General features: G+C 45.6%; 1 long non-coding RNA gene across 1 annotated transcript in view; it reads left to right on the top strand.

Annotated features, from left to right (window-relative positions):
- The window catches only part of LOC119176225 (uncharacterized), a 144442-nt gene that overhangs the window by 43177 nt on the left and 73688 nt on the right, over positions 1 to 27577 (top strand). The window contains exon 2 of the long non-coding RNA XR_012886895.1: positions 1425 to 1545. This is a non-coding gene — a long non-coding RNA (uncharacterized LOC119176225). The remainder of the gene's footprint in view (positions 1 to 1424; positions 1546 to 27577) is intronic.

The raw sequence follows: 27577 nt of genomic DNA, 5'->3' as shown, positions 1-27577 counted from the left end.
AGTGGGAATAAAAGAAGGAAATATAAAAATGGGGGCGAGAAAATTGTCCCCTCCTCTTCTGAACGTCGTGTCACTGGCTCTATTGCGAAGTATAGGCAGCCGAAGCCTGGACTGCATGCCTTACGGGGCAAACGAAAGACGTATATATATATATATATATATATATATATATATATATATATATATATATATATATATATGCAGTATATCGGTCGTCTTCACCACCTCCCCCTCCCATTTTTTCCCCGCGTCTTCATGTCGGAATATTATCTAAGAGTTTTCTTAGCTGCGCGTCATTCTGGAATAGAGTATCCATCGCTTCTTGTTAGCAAGAGCCGGCCTACGGCACGGCATAAAATAAGAGACTCGGCGGGCTGCGCCGCTACCACGTCTAATGGAAATGTATGGCTCATCGGGCGGCGCAGTGACGCAACGTTTTCAAAACTTACTTTGCGTCTTTTGCCGTCTCCCGTGGTTTCAGATTTCTTTTTTTTTTTCCTCGCTCACTTCCACTGTCTCCCTTCTCGCAATATCATCATATCTGACTGTAAGCTCAAGCCACCGCGACCCCGGCATAAAAGCTCACCTGCGCAATGTCGCGAAAAAGAAAACGAAATATCAGGTTTTAATGGAAAAATATAAACGTGCAGGTGTGAAGAGCGGAGAACTAAAGACGAGTAAAAAAATGGCTCCTTGCATCTTCAAATTGCTAAACGCGTGTGAGCGCGTGCCGACCTGTGAGCGCAGTGAAATATTGCCACGTTCAGGGCACTTGTTTTGCGAGGAGTCGTCGCCGCGCGTATACGTCGCCCGGGCGGGTGCTTAGCAAATTGACGTTTCCGTCTCGCGGCGCCGTTTTGGAACGGGGTGAATCGTCGCGGCTAGGTTGCTCGAGGATCGATCAAGAACAGCATTTGTACTACGACCTCTGGCTGGATGCAGTCTCGCTGCTCTTGCGCGCCCGGAGAGAGTGGCTTTGGATGCGGAGCGGGTCAATAGATTGCCCGTGAGACGAGAGCGCTGGCTGGGGCGCGCGCTGGGGGAGGCGGAGCGATGGTGTCCTAGTTTTTTTTTAATTTTCTTCTCTTGCATTTTCCTTACCTATCCCTTTTGTTCCCACTGCCTCGTCCTTGTGTCGACCTGTTGAGGTGTCATCTTAAGGATAGACAGTTATGGGTGCCACTTTTCTCGTCTTTTCCTTTTCATAACCACTTAGATGAGAGTGGAGGCGCACCTGTTCTGCGGCATGTGTAAAGAAAGGAGGGTGCGGGAGTTCAAATTAAAAAAAAAAAGTTTTTATAACAAAATGCTGCGTCAGATCAATAACGGCAGACAGACAGCATTTCTGATACATTTATTAGAATCCTAGTGACGGCTTTACCCGGCTGATTTTTATGGTTACACATTTTTATTTCTAATTTCAGAACCATTGAATGCCCTGCCGTTAGAAGCTCTTCGAGCTGGTCTCCAAATAACTGGTTTTCAACCGTGGGAATGTGCCTTGTTTTGGACAACGTTCTTATAACCACGAGACGCTGAATAACGGTGAGTTCACGGAATGGTTCCTTGCAACAGCGAAAATGTGTCTTCATGCTTCAAGTTTTTGTCGCGTCATGAGTTCAGGCTCACACGATTGACAGATGTCATATCCAACCCACAAACTATCGAATTGATTGCAGTACTTGAGAGCGCAAAGACGGCACAGCAACAGCGTCGTAGATTTTCTTCCACATAGTGACTATGCGATCGTGGTGGCCATATCCAACCGTCTCGAGCTTTGTGCTCGCTCACAATATGGCTATTGTTGGCGCGTGATTACACCCGACCTGCGCTTCTTGGCATATTTAAATCTTGTCGTCTCTTCAACAGCGCGCATACATCGGCATCATAAGGCTCGATTTCTCAAGCCCTTATTAGACCCGCCGCATCGTTTCCACCCCCTCTCGTTGCTGCGCTCATCTTGCAGCTCGCTCATTTGGTATATTTCCCAAGCGCCCGCACCTTTTTTTTCCTATGGCTCTCGTCGGCGGCCCTGTGCATAGTAATTATGGAGCTGTGTGCGCAAGCGCGTGATCCTATAGCTTCAGGAAAACGAGTAACCTCCAGTCGGCCCTCCTCCGCAAAATGATCCAAAAAAGGCAAAAGCAGAGAGGAACCATCAGCGAGGTCGACGAGCGAGAAAAAAAAAAATTTCCTAACAAAGCGCGCACGAAGCGAAGACAAATAAAGGGCGGCGCTGAAGCAAAGGAAGCGAGGAACGTACCGAGGGGCAAGAAGAGAGATGAAATAAACGAGCGCGCGAAGACGGCGAAGGCAGGCACTCACATTGAGGGGCAAGTAAAAGAGCCAAGAATTCAGACGCCTCCAGATCAAACTTTAATTGGAGGAGCGCAGCAGGTGAGCGAGGGCGAGGTGAAAGACTTGCCGCATAATCTGGGCTGGCATCGATTTCTGCCGCGCTCTCCCGTACGCCGCTGTGCCTCACCTTCGGGACCCTTGCTTGATCTCACTAATGGCAAAATCTTCTTTCTGCGCTCGCGAAATTTTCGACGACCTCGCTCCTACCGGCTTGTCCGCGGGTTCGAGGAGGGTCGTGTGCGCACACCCCGCGGCTCGCGTGCGTCGGCTCGCGCGCATCGCTGTCGGTGCAGGGCCGCCAATGCTCGTGGCCGTTTGCTGTCCGTGCGAGTCGAGATGAATGGCTTCTAATGAAGACGTTGATCGGGCGCGTACCTCATCTATCCTCGCCATTATCGGCCCTGCGGTTTCCCTCAACGCGCGCTCCGCTGGCCGTGTCGGCTGGCTTCAACCCTTTCGCGGGATTTAAACGCTGGATCCACAGCAGGGTCCGCAAAACGATAGGCACCGTGACTTCCAAGGAAGCGCCGATAGCTCGGGCCTCTTTTGCCAATCGGGATGATCGTGATACTCATAGACAGTTTTCCTGCATATACCCTTTAATATGGCCACGCTATCACATTAGCTTTCCAAGTGAGAGCTCATTCCTCGTATCAATCTGCACCGACATAAGCGCTTGGTACTTTCATTCCCGGTTTTTCGGAGGCACATGCATTGGTCAACAATTTTGGGTGTAGATGTTGTTTTCCGCTTTGCAATATTTTCTCTGCCTAATCTCCTTCTACTAGGCAGTATAGCCTTCTGTATTTGTGCCGGTTTAGTTCTTCATCACTTCTCCAACTCCGAAGTTCTTTCCCACTCGTGGAGATTTAGGTGAACAACCTTTTGCTTTTCAGAAAATATCATACATACTTAACCAAAAACACGACAGCAAGCACCAGGGTGATTGATCATATAAAATAATATGCAAATATATGTGCGGTAGAAATACTACGACGATTAATTTTTAATTAAAGTTATTATGCAATTATGAGTAGCTCTCGCATGACGTTAATTTAAGCTACGAAGCAAAGAATATAGCAAAGAAATGCGCGAAAATTTCAAAACATTGCCATGACTGCTTTCCGCAAATCTCTTAAAGTGCCAGATGTTGTGTTAATTAACGTCCTTGTCGATTTAAATGTGTGCAAGGTATAACAATGGCTGAGTACATTTTATAGCTCCTGATGCGGCAGCGTGGCGTGTCTCATTGTGCTCGTTCCTACGTTTTCCCTGCAGAGGATTTTCGGCTACACGCGCAGCCTCATCACTGAGCATGTATACACCGCTTGGAGCTTGCCGAGAGCAACATTTATAACTTTCTATACTACTTTTCTCGCTGTCCGGAAGCGTAGCTGCGGATGTAACGAACGCATGCTCTCCGTTTCTAGCCCAGTTCCCTGGTAGCTACAAGTAATGATTCGCGACACGAGAAGCAGAGAGGGCGGTAAGCACGCGGTCTTCACTTCACGTTGTTCTGTTGTCACCTCCGCGGCGCAGACGCGTTGCTCGCAATGACCCGAGGGCAGCTCCTCCCTTCGCATTTCGCGCTTCTTCATCGCCTTCGTACGCAGTCGCCGTTATTGTCAAGGCCTTGATGCGGTTGGACAGCGCCGCCTGGGGAAAAAGTGATCACCTCGTCCTGGTTGCTGCACTTGGTCAAGCAGCCTCGTAATTATGGCCGACGCGCAAAGCTGAAGGCGTCCCGCGAAATTCACTGATGAAGGATGAACATGAGAAAGAAACTGCTTCGCACAGCCGCGGTGGTCTATAGTGGCTCTGGTACTCTGCTGCTGACCCGCCGGTCGCGGTATCAAAGCCCGGCTGCGGCGGCTGCATTTCCGATGGAGGCGGAAATGTTGTAGGCCCGTGTGCTCAGATTTGGGTGCACGTTAAAGAACCCCGGGTAGTCGAAATTTCCGGAGCCATCCACTACGGCGTCTCTCATAATCATATCGTGGTTTTGGGACGTTAAACCCTAAATATCAATCAATCAAAGAAACTGCTTCAGAGACGGTGTACATGGGCATGCTTTCGTGACAACAGCAGAGCTACACTAACACGATGAGCAACTCAGTAGTTCTGCGCAGTGTTCATAGTTTGTTATAAAGACTAACATGCCTCACAGTGAAATCAAAGGCACCGTTAACGTATTTGTCACACTTTCTTCAATGAATCAAAATTTGTCTTGTTTAAAGAATGTAATACCGCACACGTAGAATAAAACTGACGAAAGAAATGAAGATATGGTAAGCTGCCATAAATCTGCAAGTTTATTTTTATGCTAGTGTATTTTCTTTGTTATACGCAAGGAAGCTAGAGATATGGATTAAAAAGACTGAGAATGTTGTAGGAATATGCTTGTGGCTTCAGGTGGCGTTAGTGGAAAAACGCCTTCTTGGCACAGTTCTCGATATTCCTATAGAGTGCAGCATCGGTACAGCTTCTGATTTAATTAATTACTGTAAAAGAAAATAAGATTGCAAGTTATTTACCAAGTTCATAACAGCAATACTGACGAAGTCTTGCAGGGTTTAGCACAGCTTTTGAATTATCGCTGCCTCATTATCATGACGACCATCATCATCCCCATTTATTACGCGTACCTATTTATATTATTGGGCAGGGAATGGTAATGACATTCACTGAAACGTGGCCTCCGACCATCATCTCGTTCAGGAGAGACGCGCATTAAGTTTTCAGTAGGGTTGGAATTCGATTGATTGATATGTGGGGTATAATGTCCCAAAACCGCCATATGATTATGAGAGACGCCGTAGTGGAGGGCTACGAAAATTTCGATCACCTGGGGTTCTTCAACGTGCACCTAAATCTGAGCACACGGGCCTACAACGTGTCCGCCTCCATCGGAAATGCAGCAGCCACAGCCGGGATTTGATCGCGCGACCTGTGAGTCAGCAGCCGAGTACCTTAGCCACTAGACCACCACGGCGGGACAGGTTAGAATTTCGCATGAGCATATATGCACGGATTGATAATAAAAGTTATAATAATGATTGCTACGCTTTAATGGTCACATGATCATGAGAGGCACCGTAGTGAAGGTCCCAGGAAATTTTGAACATTTGGGGCTCTTTAATGTGCACCTAAATCCAAGCGCACGGACATCGAGCCTTTTTGCCTGAACAAAACACCAACCACTGGCGCGTTCGTGGACGTTTGTCCATTTTTCGGCGAGTTCTTTCCTTCCACCCGGAACATTGAAATTTCCACTTTCGAAGGTAATAAGGGCGCACGCACCACAATCTCTGGGCTCGCTTCACTTCTATCATATAATTAAGAAAAATAAATAGAAACATTGCTGTACGTCTGAAGAGTTTTCTCCAGTGACGAATCGTAAGGAACAATGGTTTCACAAAGCAAGTAAATAGCAACGTTTCTCGCCACAAATGTCACAAAGGGTGTGTTCTTCATAGCGGCAACGTGGCTGTGAGTAGTGCGGAAGCTTGTGCTAGTTGGTACGGCATGACGATAGTTATAGCGCGAGAACAAAATGACGACACAGAGACAAGAAGCGCTCATGTCTAGCGTTCGTGTCCTTCGTGTCCTTCTTGTCTCTGTGGCGTCGTTTTGTTCATCGCGCTATAACTATCGTCATGTGAGTAGTGCGTAGCGGGCGTGGTGACATTGAATGAGAGACATCGTAGCCGCGTGACCTTTTGTTTTTATTGCGTGTGTGCACAGTAGTCTGCGGGATTCCGCTCGTGGCTGAATCGCGACGCTCGCTGGCGTTGCGGCATGATCACTGCGCAGTGAGACATGAACGTCTATCAATCAGACAGACTGATGTATGAAATCGGGATCAAACTTGTTGATTCTTAGCAGACCTCAATGGAACTCATGGCTGTCAAAGTGCCGGTGTGACTGTCAAGTGTTTCATGCGGTTGGCGCTAAGTAGCAACTCCACTGCATCAAAAAAATTGGTCAGCTTGCTTTAGTTGTGCAACGCCGCAGTCATCAGCTGAGCTTGTGATCAGCTATCTTCTTCAAGCTTTTTACGTAGCTCGACGCTTACTCAGTCTGCTGGGTCGGCTTCGGAGTGAAGACCACGTCAGCTTGGTTTCAATTTTGTGGTATTAATAAACTCGGCAATAATTAGCGAGGTCTTGATCAGCAAGATGTATAACGTTTGGTTTTATTTTATAAACAGCTGAATTGTTGCATCTAATTGGTAGATCATGATTAGTATCGAGCTAGCCAGCATATTTTCAGGTGGTCTTGATAAGTGTGACATTAATTAGCAATTTTAAAGTTCACATATTTTAATTACCTTGTTTTTATTTAACAATATCTAACATAGCGTGGTTTCAATTAGTTTCATCTAAGCTTGAGTGGGCTTAATAGGCACGGTCTTAGCAACATCTTGCCTCATTACCTCAGTCGTAGAATGACTTCACCTAATTAGCATGGTAGTAGCATTGACTAAGCTAGCTAGATTTATATCCTACCTAATCATGTAATCAGCCGGGCGCACATGTTCGTGGAGCGAGCAGACGTTCAAGAGTAGGACGAGGAAAGCGCTGGCTATCCGAGCAACGCGAGGAAGGGGAGGCCGACCATGGCGATTATGCATGTGGCCTCGGCGATTAGATTCAGCCTCACTCGTTTGAAAAACGCTCGGCCGTAGCAAATCTTAGAGGCCACGGTACTAATTATTCTAAAAAAATATTTAGTACGGGCGTTAAACCATCGAGAATGAATTTAAACAGCCTGCCCCTCTAAGAAATATAATAACTAAATGTTTCTGAGACTTTTCCAATATGGATGAACTTGTGCACTTGTTGGTACAACACACAAATGAATGAATGTGTCCCCCAGTTGAAGAAACCAGTCACACCACCAAACTTTCTCGGCAGTTCTTGACTTAGCGTCTCGTCCCATCGTAACCAATGGATCGTAGCACGTGCTGAGGGCTCAATTCAAGCTGCATGTTGTTAGTTCGTTAAAAAGGCGGTGCCACCTGAGATCGAAAAGATTCCATGTTTTGCCATACACGGCCCATGTTTCATAGCACCAAAGTACACTTGCTATGCCCACTTCTTTGACATATTACTTGCTAGAGGACTGAAAATGATCTAAGAAAAAAAAAAAAACGCGTAAAATGATAATCACATTACAGGAAAATTCCGACTTCGAGAAAATTGAATTGCTAACCGCGTTCTTATGCCGTTCTAGAGGCTGACGAACGCTGGAAAGAACATGCAAGACGGTGGTCTAGTGGCTAAGGTACTCGGCTGCTGACCCGCAGGTTGCGGGATTGAATCCCGGCTGCGGCGGCTGCATTTCCGATGGCGGCGGAAATGTTGTAGGCCCATGTGCTCAGATTTGGGTGCACGTTAAAGAACCCCAGGTGGTCAAAATTTCCGGAGCCCTCCACTACGGCGTCTCTCATAATCATATGGTGGTTTTGGGACGTTAAACCCCACATATCAATAAATCAAAAAACATGCAAGATGCCAAGCTGATTCAATCTGAAAAAAGCCTTCCGGGGACGGCCGCTACTTTTAATAAAAGTGCAAGCTTACATCAGGTGGCAGTTCTGCGTGATTAAAAAGATAAAGCAAAAACGCGAGAGGTCGGGCACTAACACGTTTAACATCGCTTGACCCCACCACCCCCCCTCTTGTCCTGCGCTCGTGTCGTTCTTCTTTTCGTTTCGTTCCTCACTGTTACACCCTTCCTACAGTTTTTCCGTGCTTGCACTGCAAGCTATTTGAATATGAACTTTGGTGAACTAGCCCTAATAGCCATTCTTCCCCTCCCCTTTTTGTTTCAGTGATAGGGGAAGGCATAATTTTCTTCCCGTGATCTTTCGGTTCGGTACCTATCCTACGCCGACATTTTTGCATGGCCGTAGACTTGATTTTTTGTTAATGATGTGAAGAGGCATAATAGAAGACAAATATAGTTGCCTTTTTATACAACATTATCCTCGAATTCATATTTGAAATGTCATCACTGTCTACTGAGTATATCAGGGGTGCCACAATAAATCCTTAGGACATCCCGCGCCTGATTGTTCCAGCGGCGAGCGCATACTGTACTCCACCTCGGAAGTGAAAAAAAAAAGTATTGACTTTTTTACAAACTTGCTCTAGCAAAGCTATCACGGCAATATTAGCAAATTGAATAAGATGCTCTGTGACTCCAAACTCATTCACCATTTACCATATCTCTTTGAGCAGCCCTATATTACACCCCTGTCACACGGCAAATCTTATGTCATCTACAGTGATTGACATTAAGTGAACCTAATGTCCTTTTACCTGCGTGCTGTCACATGCCGAAAACAAATAGCATTTTGAAATGATGACCATGACCATAGCCCTATGGAGCCATGGATTTCGGGAGAAATAAATATAGGCTGAACCTTGCGTGTAACATATGTGTATCCACAAAAATAATTTTTGTGGATGGTAAGGTGCTTTACACAACAGTCGTTTTACACAAGTTGCACCAGCAGCACGACACACTCGAAAACCAACATGGCAGACAATATGACCAGTCGTGAGTAGAGTGAACTGAAGCGGGGCGCATGACGGACTTGTCGGCTGAGAAAGAAGACGGCGGCAGCGATTTCCTGTAGTCACCACCTTGGTCGATACAACACGTGCAATCGAACCATCAATATCCACGCTACAAGCAACAGCAACAACAGAGGAAAAATAAAACATTCCAAGCGTCCAGCCGCTGTAGTTGAGAGTTCCTTAAAAAAAACAAAAAACTTTCGCGCTTGCTATTATGTCATCAAAACTGTAATAAGTTGCTCTATAGTAAAGAATGAGATATTTACAAACGGTAAAATTCAAGTTTACATAAGTTAAGTCATCTCCTTAAAAGTCCCTGGCATCGAGACTACGCATTCGGTCCGAAATCGAACGCGGATGTTTCGGGAATTCTGTTGACAGAAAATGTCAATTTAATCAAATGACACTACTGTACCCGTGTGGCAGCAGACAAATGACATTACATACGAGTGACATCCGCTGTGAATGGCGTTAGATTTACCGTGTGACAGGAGTTTACTTGATGCATTGGGTCGGTGAAGCTTGCCAAGGGTTGATTACCGAGCTCCGCCTTTTCCCGTCTACGCGCATGTTCTATCCGGAGAACAAACCGAACATCCACTCAATCAATTTCAGGCCATTTAAAAACAAAAAACAAAAAAGGAACTCATTAGAAACAAATATATTTACCTCGTCAGAGGCACAAATTTTATTCATGCGATGATAGGCTAGTTTGTGATTATGGGAATCGAAAAAAAAATGTGATCCTAAAACAGGCCGCTGAGCTGTATACACATATTTATTGTATTGAGGAAATTATTAATGGGCTAAATACATGATATGGTTTCTAAGAAACTGATTATTTGTGGTTAAGATCTGTCCTATTGACCTCTGAGCTAATCCCCAAGGCTGCGTAATAACCCGTGGAAGTAATGGCAAACATATGGAGAATTATGGTGACAAAGGGTGTGCAGCATACGAGCAAGCTTAATGCGTGACGTTACAAACGTATCAACTTTGTCAAAGCAAGACATTGAGGTGGCCAATGGCAAGTATGGTAATAATATTGATATCTTATTATTCAAAACCTGCACTTGTCTCAACAGCAGAAAATTGTTCTGGCGATCTCACGTTGAGTTTACAGACAGGCGGCAATGCATTATTTTTATTTTTTTGATTCAAGATACTTTGCACGAGGCGGCACAGAAAAGTACGTTCCTACCGCAAAACGCCCAGTGAGAGAGAGGCAAACGATGCTTCTTCATTGAAGCTACGTGACGCTCTCAGTTAAATGCATTAGCGGGCTGCTTCCGTGCCATGGCATATACGCTGCCACGTCTCCTTATTTTCAAAAATATTAAACGACACTCTATGGGCAAGTTCAGCGACCTGATCCGATAGGATGTAGTAAGTCATAAGACATACGTACACAGATGATTCGTCTGGCGCTGTTCCGTTTTCCTCTTATGACCGGCATTTGTTTGCAATGAATAATTACAACGATAGCGAAGCGACAACTCCTACAGTCAGGCAAAACACTCGAAAGAAAAAAAAAAGACCGGAAGGGCAAACCCGGGCTGCCTTTTCTTTTTTTTTTTCTTTCGGTATATTCTGGAAATGAGCCGCGCGTGTGTACACAATATAACAGAGATACGGGAAGGAGGTGGAAGTGCGCAGAATAAAGCGTCGTTGGCCCAGTGTATTTTTCACCTGCCTGCAGAGCCGTCGGCCCTCCATCAACGCCCACGGCCATCTGTCCTTATCGCACGGCGGTACCGCGCTTAACGGTTTGGGCGTATTCCGTTCGTCCGAGCATTAATGGCCAGCCCTGCTTTCTCGCCGAGATCGCCTTCTGCACTTTGCCGTGGCGAAGATCCCGAAGGTTAATGGACCCTCGCCGCTTTTGCCTCTTTCTCACTGCTTCAATTTGGAATCCGGCGATAAATTTGCACCAGTGTGTATGGCCGGATGCACAGAGCGCAATTTTCACGAGGTGCTTTCTTCATTGGCGCCCGCGCCTTGCGAGCGGCTGCGTAGTATGTGCGTGACGCGAAGTCCAGACATGTGACTTTCTTCCATGCAACTGTTTTTTTTGTTTGTTTGTTGGTGCTAGCTCGAAGAAGCGGCGTCCTCACTTTCTGTACTATATCAGTACATAGATGATGCACGGCACGCTACTTCGAGTATAGCAGGGATTTTATATTGCTGGGGTTAGTGTGCACTGTTGGGAGGCGTGGCTAGAAATTTCAGCTTATACAGAATGTGAATGGAATTCATGATAAGTTACTTGCATGAGAAGTGTACATTTACATAAGAGAGACCAGTGATTGGGAGCAACCATTGGGGCTGATATTCATTTATTTGAAGACTGTGTATAAAACATTTTTTCCAGAAATTTGTAGCTAAGGAAAAAACAGCGATCAGAAAACGAGTTTAGGTACGCACCAATTAAGGGACGAAAAAGAGCACCTGGGGTTGGCGACGTGCTATCATTAAACGAAGATTATTCATACTCATGAGGTGTTGTTTTTCAAAAGCAATTTAACATCGGGATGTTTTACCCGTAGTGAGGTCAGCCGGCGTTTGCCGTGCGCGCACCTTTGACGGTCATAAATACGCCTACTCCTTACTGCAACATTGGGCAGATCATTCTGGCGAAATTAGATATTACTTAGTCACATTTCTGTACTATATGGTCCACATCGTTCTGGCGGATGCCTCACAGCAGTCCTTTACAACATTTCGTGTATATTGCCTCATAGCTTGAGGGATGAGTGGTCATTCAGGCGTCACGAGCTCGCGTAGTCATGGCGTGATGACCACGCATATCTGTTATAAGTAGTCAGTAAACAGACTAGGAGAGAATACTAGAGAAGGAAAAGTAGGGATATCAACCAGACGAGAACAACCGGTTTGCTTGCCTATGTGGGAACGGGATGGCAGAGATAGAAGGGAGAGGATATGCAGTGTTATCAAGCACGCGTACCGGTGTATAACAAGAACAGTACTGCTTAAATGTGTCATGTAAACAGTGCTGGATAGAGGGGAGAGAGAGACAGAAAGATAGCAAATCCTACAGCACGTGCACAAGCACCTAGTCAGTTAGGGTCCATCAACCTGGCGTGGAAACGTGACGTGATTATCACAGTTGTTTGTCCAGGCCTGTTTCTTTCAGAAACCTCAGCAGTTCTTTGGTCGCCTTCAGCTGCAATGTCATTTGTCGATGACATGCTATAGAAGAGATTCAGCACACATTTGTCTATTGTCAAGGCGCGATATAAAGAACGCCCGTGACTGTCTCTGCGTGACTGTCTCTGCGTGGATGTGGCGTATGTCTCCTCTCACGTATACAGGTATCACAGAGAGCGTTGTAAGCCATTCCAGTTTGGAAGGAATACTATATCGTAAATGCCACTCAATACATCAACTTGACAGACGCCACCGGTGAGTAAAAATCAGCTGCGAAGTTTGCAGTGAAATTGTAGTGTCACCAGTCTCCTTTCTGGACAAATTAAGAAAGAATCGATCAACTGTCGTGGATTAATTAACGCATTTCGTCGCCAATTTCACACCCTCCGGCAAGCTGAGTACGTGTCTCTACATGGCTTCTTTGCATATACATGTTTCCTACATAAAATGAGAGAGATAGAGAGATCTACATCTTGAAGCCCTTTCTTTGAAGCACCTGCCCCACCGGATGGCGGGAATGACATTTTACAAGACTACATAAGTTTGGGCTAGTTGGCCTGGGTTCATGATGGTGAATTTCCAGCGCACGAACATAGCAAAAAATAGTACCGAGTAAAAAGAGCGCTGCGTTTTTTTAGATGCTTGAAGCAGCTTTTTGACTAGCATGTGGAGCGCTGTCCCTCCGTACGGTGGCGCCGCGCGCCGCAGGTGTTGGCGTGGTGCCAAGTAGGTCACGCCACTGCTGCGCGCTGACGTCATGCTCCCATCGCAGTGTGTGTTGACGTCACTCTCTCCTTGGCATGCCGCGCGCTCACCGTGGCACCCGCAGTTGCCGCCTCGTCCACTCGCCCGCAATACCAGCCGCGACGGCCGCTTACTACACCACCGACTTGTCGGTTCACGCCCGAAAACCTGACGCGCGTCTAACGTACGCGTTGAAACATGTGTGTACGTGTCACCTACAAGACCTATGCCAGCGATCGCTTCAAAGAAATCTTCCTGCTCTCACCGCAGCACCCGCGTTAGCGTCGTTCAATTCATGACGCCACCCGTGCGCAACGCTGCTGCTTCGCATCCCATCAGGGTTCCCTTCGGGAAGGTGGGCCGAGTTTTTTTTTTTTTTGCTATTCGCCATCATGGCACTGGCCATAAGGTCAGGGCAGATAAGATCATGCTCACAGTGCCATTTTATAGAGCCGCAAAAAAAAAAAGAAAAATACCTCTTGTAAGTATGCAATGAACCCGTGTGACAGGATTTAACTATTTATCTATGTAATCAGCGTATTCGTAGATACAAGTTTGTGGACTTGCAATATGAGCCGAGGAACGGTTATTATTTATCATATGCATGTGTCTCGCTTATACCCTGCTGACCCGCAGGTCTCGGGATCGAATCCCGGTAGCGGCGGCTGTATTATCGCTGGAGGTGAAAATGCTGTTGCACACGTGTTCTCAGATTTTGGTGTGCGTCAACGAATCCCAGGTGGTCAAGATATCTGGTGCCCTCCACTACGGCGTCTCTCATAATCCTATATATGGTGATTTTGGGACGCTAAACCTCACATATTATTATATATTATCGCTATATACCCAATCTTTTTTCCGACAGGCTGTCTATCTTTGGCGCCTACTTCAATGTGTACTATGTTGCAGAATCTAGCAAAAAAAAAAAGCTTGTGAGAATGCTGTCAGGCCTTCTACTGTAGGCACCCAACAAGCACTATACATCCCTACTTTCTAAACAAAATGCCCCCGAGGCGGTAGTGTAGTGGCTAAGGTACTCGACTGCTCAGCTGCGCAGGTCGCAGGATCGACTCCTGGCTGTGATGGCTGAATTTTCTGCGGACGCGAAAATGCTCTAGGCCCGTGTGATCACATTTGGGTGCACGTTAAAGAACCCCAAGTGGTCAAATTTTCGGTGGCCTCTACTACAACGTTTTTCATAATCATATGGTGGTTTTGGGACATTAAACCCCACATACTAATCAATAAAATCAATTAAAAATTTCCCTCACCAGTACGATCTCACGTGTGCGTCCTTAAAGACAGTGTCTTCGAGGTAACCACAGTACGGAATGTTTTTAATCCAACCAGTAGGCCTGCTGGCGAGGACTTTTATAGTGGCATGGTTAATTAGGGAAAAAGCTGTTTTTTTCAATGAACCAATCACAGATGCCTTTATTTAACAATATGCCCAGAATGAATATGTTCTACCCTCCTATAAATTGTCGCTCATCATGTACATATTGCATACAGTTTTCCGCTGCGTAAAGCTCGTTGAAAGTCATCCTAATAATTCTTGGGCCTTTACCTCCAAAAACCACGTTATGAATATCAAGATCAAGATGAGTGTGTTGTGTTTGAGATATCGTACGTAAACATCCCAAATATGTAGAAACTTCTGCACCGAGAAAAACTTTTTGCGAAGTAATCAGGATCATTGTGTATGCTGCCATAGACGTTTTACAAAGGACCACAAACTTCGCACTCTATTCGTTTTAACAGAGCTTCTCGCAAGAACCAAACTAAGTTGCTCCTAAACTGCTGGTCTTGTAACGTAGTCACAGAGCTAGGTACAGAAGTAAATAATGCGTAGACCTACTAGCGAGCTTGCGCACTCTCAATGACGCAGTGGCTTCGACATGCAGAAAACATGTGGGGCAGTAGACGCCACTGACAAGATACATCTGTTCACGGGAATTCAGTTTCATGACTTTATCCGCTGTATAACTTGCATCAGTTCAGGCACTTGTTGAGGGCGCAAATTTGCGCCATTCTTTGCTTTATCGGGGGAATAATTAAAATTTAAATAGATGCTGCAGCAATTCGTTTTAGAGTGACCAAGTTTTGCCCTCGCATTCGAAACTCCTGTGTGTGGAATGGCACCGTGGCTGCTCAAAAGTAGGCGCTTCCAGCGGAAGCCGTGCTGGATCGCGGGGACACGAGCAGTTACCACTCTTTTTTCGAGGCTAACTTGCAGGGAAGTCAAGGAGCGAATTTTGCGTTACCGAGAGACTAATTTGTCATCACAATCTTTTGAAAATCTGCTTAATGATTGCGCACAACAAAGAGGACGGACGGGTAGAGATGGACGCTGTCCGGGACTCATTTGTGTCTGTATCGCGATCAGTAAAATATTTTTTCATCCATTCAAGTAGCAACAACTGCTTACCGGTTTCCGCGGGTTCATCTTCGACATGCGACGGTTTCGGCACGGACATCGTATATAAGAGCCTACCTGCAATCCACATACAAGATATGAAAGAACCGCGGACCTTCATTTTTCGTCAGCATACACAATCACTCAAACCTTAACGAAGTCACAAAACGTATCTGAGGGTTTCCGAGAATGTTTCTTGGTGGCAGGCGACCACATAAAAATGCGGTTATCGAATACACGAATTCATTTCTTTGGCGGCACCCGTGCGGTGCCATCCTGTTGCACTGCTGCCGGACTCGCCACGGCGACGAAAGCAAAGACCAAGACACGGTATCCGGATGGGGGGAGGAAAAAAAACAAAATGATTGATTCGTGCAGACTCGACCGAAGATCAATAAGGTGATAAGCCAGGATCGCGCACCTCGCGCGGGCATCCACCTCGCTTTGCGCAGCGTGCCACGGATTCTCGGCTGCCGGTGAAGCCGGACGCGCGGACGATGCGTTTCCCGGGAATTCTAAACGACACATGTTTATGATAGCCGCGTGAAAGGAACGAAAAGGGCGAGAAAACAGGAGGTAGCCCGCTGTCGGTCTTGTGCTATCTTTTCAGACGCTCGAAGTATCGGACAATCGGTCGCTTGAACTTTCACTCCTAAGCGATTGGAGAAATAAAAGAAAAAATATAAGAGATAAAGAAAAAAATGTGCAACTCGATGAGGTGTGACATGAGACCTCGAGGCGGTTGACTGATCAAGTCAACTGAATTTTAAAGAGCAGCCACTTTAGGTGGTGCGTGGATGGCTGCTTCGGTCGTCGCGTGCTTTGAAATGGGGTATATGTGTGTACTGATGTGTGCATAAGAACCATGACTGACTCGTGACCGTATAGTCGAGGCGTCAGTGAGATAAACAAAGCTGACAGACCACGTTCGGTTGGAATGGGCTCCCCCCAAGCAACTGCGACCGAACTCTGAAAGAGCCACCATACATATTCGATGGAAGAAATATCATCTCCTCTGCGAAAGTTGATGGAGGCCTGGCGCGACGTATTGGTAGGTTGCCGAAGAAGGACACTTGTTGACACCCAACCACCTCCTCGACGACACAGCTTGTGTTTCTCTTTCGATACGTCACGTTAACATCTGGAGAGTTATGCTCTTGCCGGGTGCACAGCAGGTGCGAACTCCTTCAGGCGACACTCATGAGATCCAGTGCGTGTTCTTCCCTTCATCGCGCAATCGCTTGCGCCGGCGCCAAAACTGCACGCGCTCGTGTGAGTCAGTGCTTAAGGCTGCAGGGGTGCCAGACATAAAGACGGGGCGCAGCTTTCGTGTTCGCGGTTCTCGCCCCGTTCCGCTCTCGGAGCAGAAAAAGCGAGGTGCGACGCGGCCTTCTCGCCCTTCTCCCGAGTCTCCCAAGTGGCTCGGTGTTGCAATAGGAAGAGTGTAATTTATAGAAGGCACGGCGGAACGGCGAAACAGTCTTCTATCGCCTTGCCTTAGCACCGATCTGTAGCACCACGGAAAGCAACATTGAGCTAGCAGATAGAATGAACGAACAATGAAAAGGAAAATGCAGAACAGTAGAAATAAAAGCGCAGGGAATGAAAAGCTGGAGGGGGGGGGGGGGGGGGGGCAAGCATTATCCCGCTGCTGCCAACGTACCCGTTTTCTTTTTGTTCTTGGGCGCCACTTTTATTTCCGAAGTCCAATTATTAGAGAACACCTCGGAATGAACTGCTGCAACAGCGAATTAGGTTTCTGCCGAAGAGAGAAACTGCGATAGCCTCTCGCGTGGGTCGAGCGCTGCTCTGCCGGGAGCCTGCGAGTGACTCCTTACCTGATTTGCATGGCGGGAACCGCGCCTCTGCACTCGGCTCGGCTTTTCTGCCTCGGCAGAATTTGTTCCTCCTGCCACGGGGGTGATCTGCCGCGAGTGAGAACGAGCCGCGCTCCGAATGTAGGACGGCGCCGATGAAGAGGGGATTGTAGGTTTCCGGCAGACAGAAGCGACCCTACGCGCACTGGCTCGCTACAGCACGTCATTCTTGTTAGCTTTTTTTCCCCTACCCTGGCGTTTCTTTATTTAAAAGTTATTCCTTGTAGTGCAATCTCCCGTTCGTGTTCTGCGCACTGTTTTTCATTTCTTCCTCTTCTTTTCTCGCCTGTTATTTCTTTGGTTTTTATCCCAAGGCGACTCGCGAAGAGGGCGTGTGGCGGCGAGGGGTTAGGCCTGGCCGGCCGCCGCGCTTCTCCAGCCTCGCAATTTGGACAAGCGTGCTGTAATCCGTTGGTGGCGGTGTCTCGCCTTTGCTCCGTAATCCACACTTGCCGTCTGCGCTCTGCTCTGGCACCCCCCCGTCTCCTCGCCCCGAAGGTTTCTGCACGAGCCTCTCCAGTGCCCCCTCGTCCCCTTTCACCACCAATCTGCCTTTCCTTCTCCTCTTTGGGTGCCTCTCTTCCTCGTTTCCCAGACCCGATCCTTTTTTTGGGGTGAAAAAATACAGATGTGAATACGTACTTTACCACGGTCTGACTGACGCATGCAGCGCAAAGAGCAGGGATAGAGCTCGAGTTGTACTTAAATATACAATGGAACGGAGCTAAATGCAGAATACAAAAATAAAAAAAATGGGGATACCGAACGATAGAGAGCTTTTGTGTGTATTCCGGATAGGTATTACTCATTTTCGATTACCTATCACACTCCGGGGATCTTTCAGGTTGAGTACGCTTACATTTCTCGCCTGCACAGCCTTTTGGTCTTGTTTTGTTTCGGTCAGTTACTATGCGGTGCCGCACGGAATTACCGTTTCCAAGGGATCTGTGCAGGCGGTGACACGCTGGTGCGCCTGCGCAGAATAACTATTTGTTGCTGTGTGGGTATTTTAGCTGTTTTCAAATATATTTAAGTGTGTGTGTGTGTGTGTGTGTGTGTGTGTGTGTGTGTGTGTGTGTGTGTGTGTGTGTGTGTGTGTGTGTGTTTGCACGCTTACAAATAAGTGTGTGCTGTCATAACTTTAAATCACTTTGGCTGTCTCTCAGGTGACATTGTCCCCTGGACATAGAGACTGTGAGATGTATGCACCGTGGTGTTATCAGTATTTGTGAACCGAGTTTGTTCGCAAGATTCAGGTAAAAAATAACATGCAATCTATTATTTTTCGAACATTTCCCGAGTGCTGTTCACACAAAGAGTCATAAAGTTCTCAAAGAACAACATCTTTTTTTTTACATGAAGTGTAACTTCTATAAAGTGTTAGTTCAACGAGCGCGGCGGCTCGGTGGAGGGGTATCCGAAGTAGCATCGAGAGGCAACGTCTGTGGTGGCTCTTTGTGGGCGTAGCCGTAGGTTTCATCGATGGTACCTGGATGAGAGACACGCCAGCGACAGAACCGCTCAACGTGGCCAGGCAGACGACAGTAGTAGATGGGTCTGTTATCAGGTGTGCGCCAAGGATTGTTGGGAAGCGTTGAAGGACGGCGGGAAAGGGAAACGTGTGAACCTGCCGGCACGCGTGTTGCGTAGAAGGCGTTCGTTTGGTGGGCAGAGTCGACGACGTTTGACGGCGCATGTGCCGGTCTTCACGCGACGTCAGCGTAAGTCAGCGGAGCTGACACAGGCGGTGGTTGGTACGTGGGCGAGAGTGCCTCGCAGACTTGCTCTTCGATGGTTTGGCGCAGCGACGATGTCAGCCCGTGAGTATTCCTGGGAAGAAATTGCGTAAGGAACAACTGGCGAGCCACTTCCTCTCGGATGAATTGTTGGACTTACGGCGTCAATATCGTCTGTTCCGGTGAAATTGCACCAATGGTCAATGGCGATGTGGTGGTCATGTCGAAAGTAGGTCGTCGCGTTGAAATGTGCTGTTTTCGCAACTCATCGTAGTTTTGGCAGTGCTGAATAACTTCCGCAACTGTTCGCGGGTCTTTCGCCACCAGCATGTGGACGGCATCATCTTCGATGCCCTTCATAATATGTTTGAACTTGGCTGTTTCAGACATGTCGGGATTGTAGCGACGGCAGAGGCCCACAGCGTCCTCGATGTAGGACATGAAACCTTCTCCAGACAGTTGGGCGCGATCTCGCAAGCGCTTGTCTGCGCGAAGCTTGCGCACTGTTGGTCGGCCAAACAGGTCCGCGATGATGGTCTTGAAAGTGGCCCAGTCGGTAAGCTCAGCTTTGTGGTTGTTGAACCAGAGCTCCACTACTCCTCTCAGGTAAAAGTGGACGCGGCCAAGTTTGTCGTTTTCATCCCACCTTTTATTGACGCTTACTCTCTCGTACGAGGAGAGCCAGTCCTCGACGTCCTGCTCATCGGTGCCACTGAAGATGACTGGGTCTCGCTGTCTCGGAACGCCGGGACAGCGGACAGGTGGGGATGTAGGAATGGTCTGCTGTGCAACGTCGGTGGACATTGTTGACGGCAGAGCTATAGTTCGTTTGCGGAGTTCCAGGATGGGAAATGGATCCAGCACCTCCACCACTTGATATATAGTACGCATTTAGCAGTGAGCCGAAGACATTTTTATTGGGGGAAACACAGAGGCAAATCCGACCAGCTGTCAAGCGGAGCGAGCGTGAGCAGCAACAACTGTTTTCCTTCTCTTCTTTCACTGGTGCTCCTGCCTGTGCCATATATCAATGCTACAAGAGTGTCAATTCGATCAAATAAATGGGCAAGATATTGGCGTTTCCTCGAACAGTATTAAGATAAAGCGGATATTTTCGTCATTTTCACCCGATCCCGCAGTCGACCTGGAAATGTTATAAGGCCAAGCACGTGACACTGAAACGTCGGACTCTGGGTCGTTTCACCCGAATACGTTTATAGAACTGGTACAGTTGATGAAATTATTTTTCCCACTTTTCTCTATTTATATTTCACATAATGCTATTGAGAAATTTTCTTCAGTGTCCCGTGGAAGGCTATACTTGCGGAAAAGAAAGAAAAAGGTAGCTGCCGTCAGGTGCAGAACTTTGAATGCCAATACGGCAATTTTATCATTGTTTGGAGGAAGGTATATCCTTCATAGTTTTATATGTTGTGAGACAAAGGCGTCGTAAAATCAAACTTCGAAATCCTTAACGGTCCGACAGGCCGTTTCGAGGTATATTCAACAAAAATAAATTTAAAAAATACACCGCTTCCCGCTAAAGAAATCTATGTGTAGATGAGAAGCAGCGGGCACTAACGCTTACACTGACACTGGCTTTCCTCGCGGCGTTGCGCAGGAGAGAAACCTGTAAAGGCGCATAGCACGCAGCGATGGACCGGTGTTTTCTAGTGGAACATGCAAATCGCGGCTAATGAGCATTGAGAAGCAAAAGGCTCCTATTGGACACAGAGATACACCATCCTTTCTTAGTAAGTGCGTAAGCTGCGAATTTTTATTGTTCAACAACGCGCCAGAGAAATCTTCCACTACTTTTGAGGCCAAGATCCAGTGCCTATACATACAGAGTGGCAAGTGAACGGTTGCGCAGTGCCAGCAGTCGGTTTTTTTCAATCAAGGAACTCGTTAACAGACGCTGCCGGCGTCGGCGTTGTGAGGCGATAGAGATTGGACAAGGTAAGTGCAAACCCCCCCTGCGCATAGCTTATGTCTCCACCGATAAGCGAAGGCAAGCTGGCGATTGAGAAACCAATATGAACGCAATCAACAGTTGGTAGTGACTGCTGTGTGTGGTTCTCGTGTGGAAGAGTGTGCGAATGCTTGAGTGTGGAATTTTCAAGTTGCGCCGAATTTACTTACAATATGATACGAACACAGGCCGGTTACGCTATCGTGCTCTGCTTTTGAAAGCGAAACTCAGGCATCCTCCACCCTTGCAAAGGCGCATTCATGGCATTAGTTTATGGAAGGGGGAGGGTAGGGGGGGTCGGAATAGTAACATGTTGGCGCTGTAACATGCCTGAGTACCATGTCTGTTGCTCCTCGTCTCATGCTAAAAAAAGCGTTGTGCACATCTTGATGAATTCTCAACGCTATTCGTCAAGATTCTTGAGAGCATACCTAGCATACAAAAAAGGCTTGCTTTTTCTACACTTAAAGAGCCAACACTCGCACAGAAGATGCATCGTTGCTCCTCGACATTAATCTCACGCAAGGGGCCATCGACTGCTCTTACGAGAAAGGAGAACGCTGCTACAAGTAGCACTGAAGGTAATGATGAACAGGGCCCCTAAGCAGTATAAGATGATGAATGGATAGACCATCGGTGTGACTATGGCAACGATAACCTTACTTCAACCTTTATTTTTTCAAGGTGTGGTATATCTGAAGTGCACGAAAAACATTCCACCAGATTACTGTTTATTGTTCCATTTTTTTTAAGCGGGAACAATAACAACAGAACATTGATCTGCCACTGGTAACAAAAAGCAGCTTAATGAGCGAAGCAATGGAGCTGACCTGCAGTGTTTCTTACTGCGGGGTGTCACCATTCTGCGTAGCGAGGAGCAGTCAGTCGTTTAGTAATTTATAGAAAATGATTCCGGTCTTGACTGATCACAACCGCCGAGTTCACCGAGACGGTCACTGCGATTACTGGCAGACACATCTCACGGATCCACAGGCTTCGCATACTGTATGAGGCTTTGAGAAAAAAAAAAAAGAACCACATATGCTGATATACATAAAGTTCGCCTAAACCCATCGCCTATCCAGCTCACGTACGCGCCATTTCTTACATAATCTCCCGCAAAGCTGCTTTTCAGAAGGTTGATATAGTTGCACGAATGCGATGGTAGAAACCGGTTAATTTGGCTTGCGGCATGCAAAAAGAAGCTAACCAAAATGCTTTTTTAAAAGGCGCTGAGGAGCATTATATTGAATAACTCTGTATTAACAGGTTACCCTCATAGCATACTAAGTAGGCCGCTCGTGTATATACTGTTAGTGGAAGCCTCGTATGCCAGAAAGCATTCAAAAACGTAGCGCAGGTACAGCGACAAGACCTTGAATTTCTCTGGCCAACTTCTCGTGAAGTCATACATTTTAATGTAGGTTCAGTGGCAGTGTTTAGTAACAAAGAAATAAAAGACTACATTGAACACGGAAGTAAGCATGCGCTGTAGATATAGTGGGCTCATGCTCCCAGAAACACTGCAAAAACGAAGGCGTCACAAAATGTAACCATAAACGCGAATAAAAAACTGTTCAGGTGTTTTTCTTGCTAAATTGAAATCAGGCCCAAGTATGTGTTTCGTTAAATTTCCGCAAAACCACTTATGAAATGAAATTCTAAAAAAAAACACACACATGACACTTGAAGTGCAACGCGCATTGGCGTGATACATATAAGACAAAAAAAAACATGACCGCACATAAAGAGACGGGTAGGTGCTAACAGGGCAGCTCTTATTGTGTGTTATGGTTTTTTTTTTTCATACAAGTGCCACGCTAATACGCACTGCAGTTAGGAGCAACAACTCGTACGAACAGCAAAACTTGTGTTAAAGTGATCTGCAAGGTTTATCTACATGTTGCTCAAAGTTCCAAGTTAGTACACGACTACAAAGTGCTTTTTCTGGCACAAGATTACTGCAATGACTTACTCGTCCATCTCCGAATTTAAAGCAGGAACTACACACACAGTAATTCACGAAAACAAAACTTTGCGGTTTCTCATAATCTATAAATAGTAAACACACATGGGAACTATTTCAGGCCGTACGCAAGAGTGACTGGCTAAAATAAATAATAATAATAAAACTGGCATAAGCTGACATCAAGACGCAAAAGAAATATTGGAACAGCCACAGTTATTGATACATCACCATACCCAAATTTCATGCAATAGTGCTTGACAACCTGTTGAAGGTATCATTACGTTATAGCGTATGGAGAAATGGGGGTGCAGAAGAGAGGAAAGCTGGTTTAGTCGCAGAAAAAAAATACACTTGAGTTGCTTAGAGTGGCTAAGGCGTCACTCCGTTGAGTTTCTAGTCGCGGGTTACCGATCACTGCTGTGGCGGCCGCCTATGCAATGGCAATCGCAGTGACAAGCGCAGCAAATTGTGAAGGTTAGTGAAGATGCATGACTTCAAATGAGTACCCATAAAAAAAAACGGAGTTTTGTCTACGTTTCATTTTTATCACATCTGTTTTTTATTCGCTACTCAACTAATACAACTGGAAGTACGCGTACAATTGGAAAGGTCTGCATACGATGCTTTTTAATGAATCAGAGGAATTGTAATGTTTACCTGTTCACAAGTGACGCAACAGTTTAGACAAACTGTTTAGCGTCAGTTGCACGTGCCGGGCTCGTCGAAATGGAACAAGCGTGAATTTCTCCGCTGGTTGCGCTTTAAATTTAACAGATCATAGAGTACAGTGCTTTGTGATTTAAACGCGATAACCGCGCGCCCCACGTGGCAGCCGGTAACTCATGGGTGCTGGGGATACGAAGCTGGCTTTGTTCTATTATAAAATGGAAGCGAGTATCATAAAATTTGACCCTCACGCGAACTCAGCTAGTGTGTACCGATGGCGAAAAAAAATCTATCTATCTATCTATCTATCTATCTATCTATCTATCTATCTATCTATCTATCTATCTATCTATCTATCTATCTATCTATCTATCTATCTATCTATCTATCTATCTATCTATCTATCTATCTATCTATCTATCTATCTATCTATCTATCTATCTATCTATCTATCTATCTATCTATCTATCTATCTATCTATCTATCTATCTATCTATCTATCTATCTATCTATCTATCTATCTCTTTCGTGTCTGTTTCTTTTTTCTTTAATTTTCTCTCTTTCGATGTCTATGACTTGCTTTCTCAAGCTTTGTTTTGTAACATAAACATGCGAGGATAGAGTTGAAAAATTGGGGGAATTCTTAAGCTTTGCCCTCAAGAGTTGAACGCAATAGTGATATCCTGTTCGTAATGCGTACTTCAAACACTTGGTGCATAAAATCTTCTCGAACTTCCTCAGCGCCCACTACATGGCCTTATAAGAATAGGTGCAGTAAAGTGTGTGTGTTTTGTAGGGGGTGGCTGGCTTCAAACTATGAAGTCGTTATGATAATCACATGTTTTGACGCCTTATGGCATTGTGCGCTTGTACCACGCATTATTCCGGCAATATTTAATGTTCTATTGTGGAGCCTGTATTTAGGGCACGTGTGTTTGCAAAGCATGAAAGCAACTTTCACTGCATTTTTAAGTGGAGGAAATTATTTTCACTGTATTCAGAAGCGGATGTCTGACTTTGTAGTAACTGTTTGATGGGACACCCGCTTGGCATGCAAACGACTCGGGTTTGAATCCCACTGCAACCCAGAATTTTTTTATTTGCATCTTTCTAGATTTGGAGGTCACGCAGAAAATGATGATTTGTCGCTCACAACCGCCGACACTGACACCGATGCGGACACAGGAATTTCTTCCAAACGAACTCATTAACGCTATTGCGTTAAGAGTAATTTGAACGCACCACCTGTCAGGAGTTCGTACGATAGACAGAGATTAGCGATTGGAGCGAAGTGTGGAATAAACTCCGCAAAACGACAAAAAAGTCCCAAATTGTTCGCGTGTTTTTAAGGAAGCTATATTACATAACGAATATGTTTGAATAGTAGAATGGTATTTGATTTGAAAAATGTTGGGCTTACATGGTGTAAGAACGAGTTTACTTATTTTGTTTCAATAGCAATGCGAATAAAACTCGTGCTCATAGAGCGGATTACCTTTTATTATAAGTTGTAAAATTGTTATGTGTTAATTTGCATGCTCGCATGCAAAACAAGCAGCGTTGCTTAGTACCAGGTAATTTTTCAGTGGCATTTTGTAAAAAGTTAGGAATAAACTGATCATAAGTTTTTTTAAATTGCGAGTGCGAGAGCGAAAAAAAGAAAAGGAAAAAAATGCGAATCTGGTCTACGAACCCGAACCTCCTGTCGCGAAGCAAATAGATAGACGCAACTTGTCTCGGTTTACCTTTGCGTCATCGCAAACAGTGTCGAGATCAGGAGAGGTTGGTATCACTTCGTGTGATTTCAGACCAATATTAGTTTCCGTCATTGACATAGAAAAAAAAGATAGGAATAATATCTGGGGGTATGGCGTCCCGAAGCCAAGATTTAATTTTGAAAGACGCCACAGTGGAGGGCTCCGGATATTTCGAGCATCTTGTGTTCTTTAACGTGCACTTACATTGCACAGTACATGGGCCTCTATACCATTTCGCCTTTACCGAAATGTCACTGCCGAGGCCGGGATTGAATTCGCACCCTTTGGGTACGTCAGCAGCCGAGCAACATACAGCCGCTGCTCCACCGCGGCGCCAACAGAAACAATAAACAAGCAGCGTTTATTCGTAAAAAATAAAAGAAAAAAACTGTGAGCCGCTGTATAGTCTGGGAAGATGAATGAACAGCTAAGCTGTTTAGTATACACCACGGAGGTGATTAATTAATATGCATAATTCTAAAGTAATGTGCAACTGTCGCGGCAGAGAAGAGCGCTTTGAGATAGATGGCGAGATAGTAGAAGTCATGTGCCTACGTAGGACATGTAGTAACCATGGAGCCGAACCATGAGAGTGAAATAACTGGAAGAAAAAAGATGGGATTCACCACATTCGCCCAGCATTCTGAAATGATGAATAATAGTCTACCACTGTCCCTAAAAATGAAGGCATATAAAAACTGGATCTTGCTGGTACTTACCTACGGAACACAAACCTGGGGGCTCACAAAGAGGGTTCAGCTTAAATTTAGAACAACGCAGCGAGCGGTGGAAAGAAAAATGGTAGCTGTAACCTTAAGAGAGAACATGAGGGCAGAGTGCGTCAGGGACAAACGGAGGTTAACGATATCACAGTTGAAATCAAGAAGAATAGATGGACAAGAGCTGGGCCCGTAGTGCGTATGCAGAATAACCGCTGCTGATGATGCTAATAATAATAATAATAATAATAATAATAATAATAATAATAATAATAATAATAATAATAATAATAATAATAATAATAATAATAATAATAATAATAATAATAATAATAATAATAATAATAATAATAATAATAATAATAATAATAATAATAATAATGACGATGATGATGATGATGATGACCCAAGTGACATGACAGGAGGCAGTTTTGTATCGAATGCAAGGTTGTGAACTTGCTCATCAACATTCAAGCCCCTATGCTGAGCCTACCACGTCACATCGACCATGACACGGCCATCGAGGAGCTAATTACGTGGCGTTTGCACGCCAAGTCCACCCACAAGATCTCATTCTCTGTTCCAAGTCATGGATCATCTTCTCTTGTTTACTGCATGTGCTTAGTGTTTCGTGCGCGATGTTCTTTAGTGTTTGCTACCCACTGGCGCCGACTTTTTTTGCTGATTAGTGGGCTTTACTGCAACACATAATTTGAGAAAGCCAGCTTACACAAACCAAATTTCAACTTAATTTTTTTTTATAAGTTCGCAGCACTTGCAAACAGCCGTGCGTTGCTGGGAAGACATTTTTCAGGGAAAATATCAGATGATGTGTTTCAAACTTAAATGGCTTAGTATTTTAAAATTTTTTTGTCAATAATCTACTGTTACTGGCTGAGCGTGCCCTGTGTGTAGGGCTACTGCCACCTCGAAGAGCCTGATGAAACTAGCCACTTGCTCACGGTCTGAAAAAATGGGTGGACCCCCGCCATATATAGCTTCGCTGTACAAGCCGCTGCAGTTCCGTTCATAACGCGACGCAACTTCTGCGTCTTTGTTATGCACATCATATTCTGTATCGGTTCGTGTCGCATAGGTAGGAGTAAAGAGAGCTGGGAACGCTGGTGATTTGTGTGAACCACAAGCTTCCTTAAGACTATTGCCTGGCCCAGCAGGCAACTTTGGGCACTCTATATTTTATGCCGTTGAAGATGTGTCGGAACCGATAACTTCTTCTGCACTGTGTATGTGCAACTATAGGTATGTGCTCATTCTTGACTGATTCGTCTCCTTACATTGATGTATCACTGTGACACAAACTACTTATATTTCTTTATTCGGATATGTCTCGTACTACTTTGAGCATATGCCTTTGATAATCATTCTTTTCTTCGGCAAACAGCGTACTCATTTTTTTTTTTGTCATCATAGGGCAGGAAACTGCAAGCAATGAGGCAATGTGCTTCTGCCATTAACTGCATGCTCCTGCCTCGTTAAACTCGTAGAACCTTCACCCCATTTGAACTCAATGGTTCCGTTAGATCTACCTGTTTGTTTCTTGTTTCCTTTTCTTTTCGCCAGTCGCCGAAAACCCCTACGGAAGTCGAT

The sequence above is a fragment of the Rhipicephalus microplus genome, chromosome X (assembly GCF_043290135.1).
Source record: "Rhipicephalus microplus isolate Deutch F79 chromosome X, USDA_Rmic, whole genome shotgun sequence".
In the NCBI taxonomy this organism is placed as follows: domain Eukaryota; kingdom Metazoa; phylum Arthropoda; class Arachnida; order Ixodida; family Ixodidae; genus Rhipicephalus; species Rhipicephalus microplus.
This window is presented reverse-complemented; position numbering and strand designations above follow the sequence as displayed.